A 12500-nucleotide genomic window follows, 5' to 3' on the forward strand; every position below is an offset into this window, starting at 1 on the left:
GGTCAACATGCCATGCCACGGCCTCGGCCTCGGCCCGCATGCCTTGCTACGGCGTCGCCCAACATGCAGTGCCACGGCCTCGGCCCGCATGCCATGCCACGGCCTCGGCCCGCATGCCTTGCCACGCCGTCGCCCAACATGCCATGCCACGGCCTCGGCCCGCATGCCTTGCCACGGCCTCGGCCGCGCATGCCATGCCACCGCGTTGCCCGGCATGCCATGCCTTGGCCTCGGTCAACATGCCATGCCACAGCCTCGGCCTCGGCCCGCATGCCTTGCTACGGCGTCGCCCAACATGCAGTGCCACGGCCTCGGCCCGCATGCCATGCCACGGCCTCGGCCCGCATGCCTTGCCACGCCGTCGCCCAACATGCCATGCCACGGCCTCGGCCCGCATGCCTTGCCACGGCCTCGGCCGCGCATGCCATGCCACCGCGTTGCCCGGCATGCCATGCCTTGGCCTCGGTCAACATGCCATGCCACGGCCTCGGCCTCGGCCCGCATGCCTTGCTACGGCGTCGCCCAACATGCAGTGCCACGGCCTCGGCCCGCATGCCATGCCACGGCCTCGGCCCGCATGCCTTGCCACGGCGTCGCCCAACATGCCATGCCACGGCCTCGGCTAGCATGCCATGCCACGGCCTCGGCCCGCATGCCTTGCCAAGGCGTTGCCCAACATGCCATGCCATGCCACGGCCTCGGCCCGCATGTCTTGCCAAGGCGTTGCCCAACATGCCATGCCACGGCCTCGGCCCGCATGCCTTGCCACGGCGTTGCCCAGCATGCCATGCCACCGCGTTGCCCGGCATGCCATGCCTTAGCCTTGGCCAGCATGGCATGCCACGGCCTCGGCCATCATGCCATGCCACGGCCTCGGCCCGCATGCCTTGCCACGGCGTTGCCCAACATGCCATGCCACGGCCTCGGCCCGCATGCCATGCCATGTCATGCCTTGGCCTTGGCCAGCATGACATGCCACGGCCTCGGCCCGCATGCCTTGCTACGGCGTCGCCCAACAAGCCATGCCACGGCCTCGGCCCGCATAACATGCCACGGCCTCGGACCGCATGCCTTGCTACGGCGTCGCCCAACATGCCATGCCACGGCCTCGGCCCGCATGACATGCCACGGCCTCGGCCATCATGCCATGCCACGGCCTCGGCCCGCATGCCTTGCCACGGCGTTGCCCAACATGCCATGCCACGGCCTCGGCCCGCATGCCATGCCATGCCACGGCCACGGCCCGCATGCCATGCCACGGCCACGGCCTCAGCCCGCATGCCTTGCTACGGCGTCGCCCAACATGCCATGCCACGGCCTCGGCCCGCATGCCGTGCCACGGCCTCGGCCCGCATGCCATGCCATGCCACGGCCCGCATGTCTTGCCACGGCGTTGCCAAACATGCCATGCCACGGCCTCGGCCCGCATGCCTTGCGACGGCGTCGCCCAACATGCCATGCCACGGCCACGGCCCGCATGCCATGCCACGGCCTCGGCCCGCATGCCATGCCACGGCCTCGGCCCGCATGCCTTGCTGCGGCGTTGCCCAACATGCCATGCCACGGCCTCGGCCCGCATGCCTTGCCACCGCGTTGCCCAGCATGCCATGCCACCGCGTTGCCCGGCGTGCCATGCCTTAGCCTTGGCCAACATGTCGAGCCACGGCCTCGGCCCGCATGCCATGCCATGCCACAGCCCGCATGTCTTGCCACGGCGTTGCCAAACATGCCATGCCACGGCCTCGGCCCGCATGACGTGCCACGGCCTCGGCCCGCATGCCGTGCCACGGCCTCGGCCCGCATGACATGCCACGGCCTCGGCCCGCATGCCTTGCCACGACGCCGCCCAACTTGCCATGCCACGGCCTCGGCCCGCATGCCATGCCACGGCCTCGGCCCGCATGACATGCCACGGCCTCGGCCCGCATGCCTTGCTACGGCGTCGCCCAACATGCCATGCCACGGCCTCGGCCCGCATGCCATGCCACGGCCTCGGCCCGCATGACATGCCACGGCCTCGGACCGCGTGCCTTGCTACGGCGTCGCCCAACATGCCATGCCACGGCCTCGGCCCGCATGCCATGCCACGGCCTCGGCCCGCATGCCATGCCACGGCCTCGGCCCGCATGCCATGCCACGGCCTCGGCCCGCATGCCTTGCTGCGGCGTTGCCCAACATGCCATGCCACGGCCTCGGCCCGCATGCCTTGCCACCGCGTTGCCCAGCATGCCATGCCACCGCGTTGCCCGGCGTGCCATGCCTTAGCCTTGGCCAACATGTCGAGCCACGGCCTCGGCCCGCATGCCATGCCATGCCACGGCCCGCATGTCTTGCCACGGCGTGGCCAAACATGCCATGCCACGGCCTCGGCCCGCATGACGTGCCACGGCCTCGGCCCGCATGACATGCCACGGCCTCGGCCCGCATGCCTTGCTACGGCGTCGCCCAACATGCCTTGCCACGGCCTCGGCCCGCATGCCATGCCACGGCCTCGGCCCGCATGACATGCCACGGCCTCGGCCAGCATGCCTTGCCACGACGCCGCCCAACTTGCCATGCCACGGCCTCGGCCCGCATGCCATGCCACGGCCTCGGCCCGCATGACATGCCACGGCCTCGGCCCGCATGCCTTGCTACGGCGTCGCCCAACATGCCATGCCACGGCCTCGGCCCGCATGCCATGCCACGGCCTCGGCCCGCATGACATGCCACGGCCTCGGACCGCATGCCTTGCTACGGCGTCGCCCAACATGCCATGCCACGGCCTCGGCCCGCATGCAACGGCACGGCCTCGGCCCGCATGCCTTGCTACGGCGTCGCCCAACATGCCATGCCACGGCCTCGGCCCGCATGCCATGCCACGGCCTCGGCCCGCATGACATGCCACGGCCTCGGACCGCATGCCTTGCTACGGCGTCGCCCAACATGCCATGCCACGGCCTCGGCCCGCATGCCATGCCACGGCCTCGGCCCGCATGACATGCCACGGCCTCGGACCGCATGCCTTGCTACGGCGTCGCCCAACATGCCATGCCACGGCCTCGGCCCGCATGCCACGGCACGGCCTCGGCCCGCATGCCTTGCTACGGCGTCGCCCAACATGCCATGCCACGGCCTCGGCCCGCATGCCATGCCACGGCCTCGGCCCGCATGACATGCCACGGCCTCGGCCCGCATGCCTTGCGACGGCGTCGCCCAACATGCCTTGCCACGGCCTCGGCCCGCATGCCATGCCACGGCCTCGGCCCGCATGCCTTGCCACGACGTCGCCCAACTTGCCATGCCACGGCCTCGGCCCGCATGCCATGCCACGGCCTCGGCGCGCATGACATGCCACGGCCTCGGCCCGCATGCCATGCTACGGCGTCGCCCAACATGCCATGCCACGGCCTCGGCCCGCATGCCATGCCACGGCCTCGGCCCGCATGCCATGCCACGGCCTCGGCCCGCATGACAGGCCACGGCCTCGGACCGCATGCCTTGCTACGGCGTCGCCCAACATGCCATGCCACGGCCTCGGCCCGCATGCCATGCCACGGCCTCGGCCCGCATGCCACGGCACGGCCTCGGCCCGCATGCCTTGCTACGGCGTCGCCCAACATGCCATGCCACGGCCTCGGCCCGCATGCCATGCCACGGCCTCGGCCCGCATGACATGCCACGGCCTCGGACCGCATGCCTTGCTACGGCGTCGCCCAACATGCCATGCCACAGCCTCGGCCCGCATGCCGTGCCACGGCCTCGGCCTCGGCCCGCATGCCTTGCTACGACGTTGGCCAACATGCCATGCCACGGCCCCGGCCCGCATGCCATGCCACCGCGTTGCCCGGCGTGCCATGCCTTAGCCTTGGCCAACATGTCGTGCCACGGCCTCGGCCCGCATGCCATGCCATGCCACGGCCCTCATGTCTTGCCACGGCGTTGCCAAACATGCCATGCCACGGCCTCGGCCCGCATGCCTTGCTACGGCGTCGCCCAACATGCCATGACATGCCACGGCCTCGGCCCGCATGCCTTGCTACGGCGTCGCCCAACATGCCATGCCACGGCCTCGGCCCGCATGCCATGCCACGGCCTCGGCCCGCATGCCTTGCGACGGCGTCGCCCAACATGCCATGCCACGGCCTCTGCCCGCATGCCATGCCACGGCCTCGGCCCGCGTGACATGCCACGGCCTCGGCCCGCATGCCTTGCCACGACGTCGCCCAACTTGCCATGCCACGGCCTCGGCCCGCATGCCATGCCACGGCCTCGGCTCGCATGACATGCCACGGCCTCGGCCCGCATGCCTTGCTACGGCGTCGCCCAACATGCCATGCCACGGCCTCGGCCCGCATGCCATGCCATGGCCTCGGCCCGCATGACATGCCACGGCCTCGGACCGCATGCCTTGCTACGGCGTCGCCCAACATGCCATGCCACGGCCCCGGCCCGCATGCCTTGCCACCGCGTTGCCCGGCGTGCCATGCCACCGCGTTGCCCGGCGTGCCATGCCTTAGCCTTGGCCAACATGTCGTGCCACGGCCTCGGCCCGCATGCCATGCCATGCCACGGCCCGCATGTCTTGCCACGGCGTTGCCAAACATGCCATGCCACGGCCTCGGCCCGCATGCCTTGCCACGGCCTCGGCCAACATGCCATGCCACGGCCTCGGCCCGCATGCCATGCCACGGCCTCGGCCCGCATGACATGCCACGGCCTCGGCCCGCATGCCTTGCTACGGCGTCGCCCAACATGCCATGCCACGGCCTCGGCCCGCATGCCATGCCACGGCCTCGGCCCGCATGCCCTTCTACGGCGTTGCCCAACATGCCATGCCACGGCCTCGGCCCGCATGCCTTGCCACCGCGTTGCCCAGCATGCCATGCCACCGCGTTGCCCGGCGTGCCATGCCTTAGCCTTGGCCAACATGTCGTGCCACGGCCTCGGCCCGCATGCCATGCCACGGCCTCGGCCCGCATGTCTTGCCACGGCGTTGCCCAACATGCCATGCCACGGCCTCGGCCCCCATGCCTTGCCACCGCGCTGCCCAGCATGCCAATGCACCGCGTTGCCCGGCGTGCCATGCCTTAGCCTTGGCGAACATGCCACGCCACGGCCTCGGCCCGCATGGCTTGCCAGGGCGTTGCCCAACATGCCATGCCACGGCCTCGGCCCGCATGTCTTGCCACGGCGTTGCCCAACATGCCATGCCATGCCACGCCACGGCCTCGGCCCGCATGCCATGCCACGGCCTCGGCCCGCATGCCATGCCATGCCACGGCCTCGGCCCGCATGCCATGCCACGGCCTCGGCCAGCATGCCATGCCAAGGCCTCGGCCCGCATGCCTTGCCACGGCGTTGCCCAGCATGCCATGCCACCGCGTTGCCCAGCGGGCCGTGCCGCGGCCTCGGCCCGCATGCCTTGCGACTGCCTTGGCCAGCGTGCCATGCCACAGCGTGCCATGCCTTAGCCTTGGCCTACATGCCATGCCACTGCCTTGGCCAGCATGTCGTGCCACCGCCACGGCCAGCATGCCATGCCGGTCCGTTGCCCAGCATGCCACGGCCGTGGCGGCATGGCAAGCCACGGCCTCGGCCAGCATGCCATGCCACGGCCTCGGCCAGCATGCCATGGCACTGTCTTGGTCAGCATGCCATGCCATGGCACCGCCTTGTCCAGCACGCCGTGCCGCAGCGTTGGCCAGCATGCCTTGGCCGGCATGCCATGCCAATGCCTTGGGCCAACATGGCGTGCCACGGGCTGGGCCATGCCGGTCCGTTGCCCGGCATGCCACGGCCGTGGCGGCATGGCAAGCCACGGCCTCGGCCAGCATGCCATGCCCCGGCCTCGCCCAGCATGCCATGGCACGGTCTTGGTCAGCATGCCATGCCATGGCACCGCCTTGTGCAGCGTTGGCCAGCATGCCTTGGCCGGCATGCCATGCCAATGCCTTGGGCCAACATGGCGTGCCACGGGCTGGGCGAGCACGGCATGCCACGGGCTGGGCGAGCATGCCACGCCACGGCCTTGGCTAGCAGCAAGGCATGCCACGGCCTCGGCGAGCATGCCATGCCATGCCAAGGCCAAGGCCAAAGCCAAGGCCAAGGCAGTGGGCAAGGCCAAGTCCCTGTGCAAGGCATGGCCAAGGCCAAGGCAAAGGCCAAGGCCGCGGGCAAAGGCCAAGGCCAAGGCCAAGGCCATGGCGTGCCACCGCCTCGATCGATCTTTTTGAACATGATTCTTTTATAATCTTACCCAAACCGTGCAACACAATTAAAAATGCACTACAATCAATTTTAAATGTCATTCCCTATTTTTTTGCAATTTTTCTGGAGCTTTTCGAATTTTTAAAGCCCTTATTTGGCATAAAAAAATCAAAATAAAATAAAAAAAATGAAAAAAATAATTTAATAATTTCTATAATTACTAGTGAATCATCCTTTAATTATGGGAATTTTTCCATAATTTTTTGACTATTTTTATTAATTTTTATTATTTTTTAAGTATTAATATCGAAATAAATTAAAATAAAATATTTTCTGTAAAAAAATATTTTTTTTAATTTTTTTTATGGTGTATTAAATTATTTCCTACAACTTTCATGTTGAAAGTTTTGGCAAAAAACCATTACTTTTTAAAAAAACCCCATTATGACTCCTCGAACATGCTTGATGTTTCCTCCTGCCAGATTGAAAAGGGCTTAACAGGCTATTATAAGGGGGGGGCACCTCCCTTGCCCAGGGCAAGGCAGTGGCAGGTACGCCCCATGTTGGGCGCGGCCTGGGCTGCGGCCTTGGGTTACATGCACTGCGGCTCGACCGCGGCCTGGGCTGCGGCCTGGGGCGGCTCGGCCGCGGCCTTGGGCGGCCTGGACCGCGGCCTTGGGCGGCCTTGCGCGGCCTGGGCGCGGCCTTGGGCGGCCTGGGCGCGGCCTTGCGCGGCCTGGGCGCGGCCTTGGGCGGCCTGGGCGCGGCCTTGCGCGGCCTGGGCGCGGCCTTGGGCAGCATGGCGTGGCATGCGCGCGGGCGTGGGCGGCCTGGCATGCGCGCGGCATGGGCAGCACGGCATGGCATGCGCACGGCCTGGGCGGCCTGGCATGCAGCCGGCCTGGCATGCCCGCGGCGTGGGCAGCACGGCATGGCATGCGCACGGCCTGGGCCAGCAGCATGCCATGCCACGGCCAAGGCAGGCCAGCCAAAGCCAGCAGCATGCCATGCCAAGGCCTAGGCCAGCAGCATGCCATGCCACGGCCAAGGCAGGCCAGCCAAAGCCAGCAGCATGCCATGCCAAGGCCTAGGCCAGCAGCATGCCATGCCACGGCCAAGGCAGGCCAGCCAAAGCCAGCAGCATGCCATGCCAAGGCCAAGGCCAGCAGCATGCCATGCCACGGCCTAGGCCAGCAGCATGCCATGCCACGGCCAAGGCAGCCCAGCCAAAGCCAGCAGCATGCCATGCCAAGGCCTAGGCCAGCAGCATGCCATGCCACGGCCAAGGCAGCCCAGCCAAAGCCAGCAGCATGCCATGCCAAGGCCAAGGCCAGCAGCATGCCATGCCACGGCCAAGGCAGCCCAGCCAAAGCCAGCAGCATGCCATGCCAAGGCCAAGGCCAGCAGCATGCCATGCCACGGCCAAGGCAGCCCAGCCAAAGCCAGCAGCATGCCATGCCAAGGCCTAGGCCAGCAGCATGCCATGCCACGGCCAAGGCAGGCCAGCCAAAGCCAACAGCATGGCATGCCAAGGCCAAGGCCAGCAGCATGCCATGCCACGGCCAAGGCAGCCCAGCCAAAGCCAGCAGCATGCCATGCCAAGGCCTAGGCCAGCAGCATGCCATGCCACGGCCAAGGCAGGCCAGCCAAAGCGAGCAGCATGCCATGCCAAGGCCTAGGCCAGCAGCATGCCATGCCACGGCCAAGGCAGCCCAACCAAAGCCAGCAGCATGCCATGCCAAGGCTTAGGCCAGCAGCATGCCATGCCACGGCCAAGGCAGGCCAGCCAAAGCCAGCAGCATGCCATGCCAAGGCCTAGGCCACCAGCATGCCATGCCACGGCCAAGGCAGCCCAGCCAAAGCCAGCAGCATGCCATGCCAAGGCCAAGGCCAGCAGCATGCCATGCCACGGCCAAGGCAGCCCAGCCAAAGCCAGCAGCATGCCATGCCAAGGCCTAGGCCAGCAGCATGCCATGCCACGGCCAACGCAGGCCAGCCAAAGCCAGCAGCATGCCATGCCAAGGCCTAGGCCAGCAGCATGCCATGCCACGGCCATGGCAGCCCAGCCAAAGCCAGCAGCATGCCATATCAAGGCCAAGGGCAGCAGCATGCCATGCCACGGCCAAGGCAGCCCAGCCAAAGCCAGCAGCATGCCATGCCATGGCCTAGGCCAGCAGCATGCCATGCCACGGCCAAGGCAGGCCAGCCAAAGCCAGCAGCATGCCATGCCAAGGCCAAGGCCAGCAGCATGCCATGCCACGGCCAAGGCAGCCCAGCCAAAGCCAGCAGCATGCCATGCCAAGGCCTAGGCCAGCAGCATGCCATGCCACGGCCAAGGCAGCCCAGCCAAAGCCAGCAGCATGCCATATCAAGGCCAAGGCCAGCAGCATGCCATGCCACGGCCAAGGCAGCCCAGCCAAAGCCAGCAGCATGCCATGCCATGCCTAGGCCAGCAGCATGCCATGCCACGGCCAAGGCAGGCCAGCCAAAGCCAGCAGCATGCCATGCCAAGGCCTAGGCCAGCAGCATGCCATGCCACGGCCAAGGCAGGCCAGCCAAAGCCAGCAGCATGCCATGCCAAGGCCAAGGCCAGCAGCATGCCATGCCACGGCCAAGGCAGGCCTGCCAAAGCCAGCAGCATGCCATGCCAAGGCCAAGGCCAGCAGCATGCCATGCCAAGGCCAAGGCCAGCAGCATGCCATGCCACGGCCAAGGCTGCCAGCCAAAGCCAGCAGCATGCCATGCCAAGGCCTAGGCCAGCAGCATACCATGCCAAGGCCTAGGCCAGCAGCATGCCATGCCACGGCCAAGGCAGCCCAGCCAAAGCCAGCAGCATGCCATGCCAAGGCCTAGGCCAGCAGCATGCCATGCCACGGCCAAGGCAGCCCAGCCAAAGCCAGCAGCATGCCATGCCAAGGCCAAGGCCAGCAGCATGCCATGCCACGGCCAAGGCAGCCCAGCCAAAGCCAGCAGCATGCCATGCCAAGGCCAAGGCCAGCAGCATGCCATGCCACGGCCAAGGCAGCCCAGCCAAAGCCAGCAGCATGCCATGCCAAGGCCTAGGCCAGCAGCATGCCATGCCACGGCCAAGGCAGGCCAGCCAAAGCCAACAGCATGGCATGCCAAGGCCAAGGCCAGCAGCATGCCATGCCACGGCCAAGGCAGCCCAGCCAAAGCCAGCAGCATGCCATGCCAAGGCCTAGGCCAGCAGCATGCCATGCCACGGCCAAGGCAGGCCAGCCAAAGCGAGCAGCATGCCATGCCAAGGCCAAGGCCAGCAGCATGCCATGCCACGGCCAAGGCAGCCCAACCAAAGCCAGCAGCATGCCATGCCAAGGCTTAGGCCAGCAGCATGCCATGCCACGGCCAAGGCAGGCCAGCCAAAGCCAGCAGCATGCCATGCCAAGGCCTAGGCCACCAGCATGCCATGCCACGGCCAAGGCAGCCCAGCCAAAGCCAGCAGCATGCCATGCCAAGGCCAAGGCCAGCAGCATGCCATGCCACGGCCAAGGCAGCCCAGCCAAAGCCAGCAGCATGCCATGCGAAGGCCTAGGCCAGCAGCATGCCATGCGAAGGCCTAGGCCAGCAGCATGCCATGCCACGGCCAACGCAGGCCAGCCAAAGCCAGCAGCATGCCATGCCAAGGCCTAGGCCAGCAGCATGCCATGCCACGGCCAAGGCAGCCCAGCCAAAGCCAGCAGCATGCCATATCAAGGCCAAGGGCAGCAGCATGCCATGCCACGGCCAAGGCAGCCCAGCCAAAGCCAGCAGCATGCCATGCCATGGCCTAGGCCAGCAGCATGCCATGCCACGGCCAAGGCAGGCCAGCCAAAGCCAGCAGCATGCCATGCCAAGGCCAAGGCAGCCCAGCCAAAGCCAGCAGCATGCCATGCCAAGGCCTAGGCCAGCAGCATGCCATGCCACGGCCAAGGCAGCCCAGCCAAAGCCAGCAGCATGCCATATCAAGGCCAAGGCCAGCAGCATGCCATGCCACGGCCAAGGCAGCCCAGCCAAAGCCAGCAGCATGCCATGCCATGCCTAGGCCAGCAGCATGCCATGCCACGGCCAAGGCAGGCCAGCCAAAGCCAGCAGCATGCCATGCCAAGGCCTAGGCCAGCAGCATGCCATGCCACGGCCAAGGCAGGCCAGCCAAAGCCAGCAGCATGCCATGCCAAGGCCAAGGCCAGCAGCATGCCATGCCACGGCCAAGGCAGGCCAGCCAAAGCCAGCAGCATGCCATGCCAAGGCCAAGGCCAGCAGCATGCCATGCCACGGCCAAGGCTGCCAGCCAAAGCCAGCAGCATGCCATGCCAAGGCCTAGGCCAGCAGCATGCCATGCCACGGCCAAGGCAGCCCAGCCAAAGCCAGCAGCATGCCATGCCAAGGCCTAGGCCAGCAGCATGCCATGCCACGGCCAAGGCAGCCCAGCCAAAGCCAGCAGCATGCCATGCCACGGCCAAGGCAGCCCAGCCAAAGCCAGCAGCATGCCATGCCAAGGCCAAGGCCAAGGCCAGCAGCATGCCATGCCATGCCACGGCCAAGGCCAAGGCCGAGGCAGCCCATCCGAAGCCAGCAACATTCCATGGCAAGGCCAACGCAGCCCAGCCAAAGCCGGCGGCATGCCATGCCAAGGCCAAGGCCAGCCGCATGTCTTGCCACGGCCTTGTCCCGCAGCGTGGCGTGCCTTGGCCTTGGGCTAGAACATCGCATGCCACGCCCTTGGCAAGCAATCCTGTCCCTCGTGTAATTGCCATTTGGTTTGGCTTTGACTTACGTATATGTTGCCCTGCGAAATGCTTGTCCCTCGGGTAATAGCCGGTTTGGTTGCCTTTGACTTGCGAACACGTTGCTAGTGCTTTCCCCAGTGGAAGCTTGTTGGGAAAAGTATGTCCCTCGGAAGTTGCCTGTTGCGTTTGTTATTTGCATTCGAGCTATCCGATGCTTGCTGGGTTTCTCTAAGAGTTTTTGCACGTTCGTCGGGCTTTTTAATTATTTATTTACTCATAAAAATTATAATAAAATAAATTAAAAATAAAAAAATAATTAAAAAAATTACTATAATTACTAGTGCCTCATCTTATAATTGTTGGAATTTTTCTAGAATTTTTTGAGTATTTTTAGTAATTTTTATTATTTTTTAAGTATTAAAATTGAAATAAATTAAAATAAAATATTCCGGTGGCCAAATATTTTTTTATAATTTTTTTTATGGTGTATTAAATTATTTCATACAACTTTCATGTTGAAAGTTTTGGCAAAAAACCATTACTTTTTAAAAAAACCCCATTATGACTCCTCGAACATGCTTGATGTTTCCTCCTGCCAGATTGAAAAGGGCTTAACAGGCTATTATAAGGGGGGGGCACCTCCCTTAAGGCTGGCCAGCATGGCCAGGCCACAGGCCACGCCTATGCCTAGGCGGGCGCTTGGCACATGCCATCGCTTGGCTTGTGGCATTGGCTTGTGGCATCGAAACTACATAGCCAAGCACGGGATGCGTCGAGTGGCGGCCCGCGGCGGTGGCGGTGGCACGTTGGCCTAGGGCAGCATGCCATGCCACAGCCTTGGCCAGCAACATGGCATGCCAAAGCCTTGGCCAGCAGCATGCCATGCCCTGGCCTTGGCAAGCATGTCATGCCACGGCCTTGGCCAGCAGCATGCCATGCCACGACCTTGGCCAGCAGCATGCCATGCCCCGGCCTTGGCCAGCATGTCATGCCACGGCCTTGGCCAGCAGCATGCCATGCCACAGCCTTGGCCAGCAGCATGCCATGCCACAGCCTTGGCCAGCAACATGGCATGCCAAAGCCTTGGCCAGCAGCACGCCATGCCCCGGCCTTGGCAACCTTGCCAAGCCACGGCCATGGCCAGCAGCGTGCTATGCCCCGGCCTTGGCCAGCAGCGTGCCATGCCACGACCTTGGCCAGCAGCTTGCCATGCCCCGGCCTTGGCCAGCATGTCATGCCACGGCCTTGGCCAGCAGCATGCCATGCCACGGCCTTGGCCAGCAACATGGCATGCCGCGGCCTTGGCCGGCAGCATGGCAAGCCCAAGCCTTGGTCAGCAGCAGCATGCCATGCCAACGCCTTGGCCAGCAGCATGCCTTGCCACGGCCTCGGCCATCAGCATGCCTTGCCACGGCCTCGGCCATCAGCATGCCTTGCCACGGCCTCGGCCATCAGCATGCCTTGCCACGGCCTTGTCCAGCAGCATGGCATGCCCGGCCTTGGCCAGCAGCATGTCATGCCACGGCCTTGGCAAGCATGCCAAGCCACGGCCTTGGCAAGCATGCCATGTCCCTCGGGTAATTG

This window comes from Camellia sinensis, unplaced genomic scaffold (assembly GCF_055761805.1).
Source record: "Camellia sinensis isolate YWXY unplaced genomic scaffold, ASM5576180v1 Unanchor4, whole genome shotgun sequence".
Taxonomy (NCBI): domain Eukaryota; kingdom Viridiplantae; phylum Streptophyta; class Magnoliopsida; order Ericales; family Theaceae; genus Camellia; species Camellia sinensis.